This window comes from Hydra vulgaris, chromosome 03 (assembly GCF_038396675.1).
Source record: "Hydra vulgaris chromosome 03, alternate assembly HydraT2T_AEP".
NCBI lineage: Eukaryota > Metazoa > Cnidaria > Hydrozoa > Anthoathecata > Hydridae > Hydra > Hydra vulgaris.
Window position 1 is genome coordinate 57772501 of NC_088922.1, and position 1185 is coordinate 57773685.

The 1185-nt window shown below is 23.9% G+C and overlaps 1 protein-coding gene across 1 annotated transcript in view; it reads right to left on the reverse strand.

The window, feature by feature from the left end:
- The window catches only part of LOC136077793 (uncharacterized), a 2920-nt gene extending 2841 nt beyond the window's left edge, over positions 1 to 79 (reverse strand). Inside the window, exon 1 of the mRNA XM_065791955.1 lies at positions 1 to 79. This exon is cut by the window's left edge and continues 56 nt beyond it. The gene's annotated coding sequence lies outside the window, so the exon portion shown is untranslated.
- Between the last annotated feature and the right edge of the window lie 1106 nt (positions 80 to 1185).

Here is a 1185-nt window from a genome sequence, read left to right on the forward strand (position 1 = left end):
ACCCATCTTATAATTGTATTAAACAAATCTGCAATTGACATGAACCGAAGAACTATAGTGTTACTACATAGTAATCTCATTAAATGAATAAAAATTTGATGATTATTTTTAAATTACCCAGGCAATACCATAAGCCTTTGCGCGCTTAGCGATTTTATAGTTATCAAATATTGTCTATTCAGGCATTATCCTTCTCCGGATATTTCCGGAATTCCGGATAATTTTTTTAACTTTTAGTTTTTCCCACTATCCAAAACATTTTCTATACATACAAGTTTAGGTATAAATTTGTGTAATATATTTGTTTTTTAAGCTTTTTCACTCATCACTTGTAGAAAACTAAAGAGAAGTTTGAAAAAAAAAGCTAGAAACAACTCAGGTAAAAGCAAAATTAAGAGTTAAATAAGGGAAAATATTTTCCGGATTTTTTCTGTTTATTTTCTAGATATTTTATCCAAACAATTTTCCGAATTTTTAAAATATGATCTGAATGATCCATACCGTTTATTAATAGATTACATACTGACAGAATTTCTCAACAATATTTAAATTTTAAAATACTTATAATAATAAAAACAATAAATAACATAAAAGACAAGTAACTTGAAGGCTTGAAGTATTTTGTAAACTTTTTGATATTTTTGTTTGTTGTTTCATTTCGTTAGTCGTTTAACTTTTTGTTATTGTTTGTATAATTTGAGACTGTCTCTCAAAATCTCAAAATTGCGCACCCTATCTTTAAAATAATATAGTATTATCAAATTTTGATCCTTCTTTTACTCTTCCTGTTTTTAAAACTTAACTAAAAATATAAGTAAAAAAAGTATTTGTTAAATCTTCTGCATACTATATATTAAAATGTTAGTCTGATGTATATTTGCATTATAATAAATCTTCAATATATCTATACATTATAAATAAATATATTTACTTTTTAAAGTTCTGATGATAAGTCCTTATCATCTACTTTCGAAAACCTAGCTGTATATTGTTAGTACGCTGAATTGTATATATTTTTTACTTCTCTTTTATGTTATTATGCATCACGACAAACATTGTAAACTGATAAAAAAAATATATATATATATAAATAAACAACAAAAACAAATTTTTCGTCAACAAATTTGTTTTTATAACTTTGACTTTTGTATTAATTTAAGTACTATATAAATCGTAGTATATTTT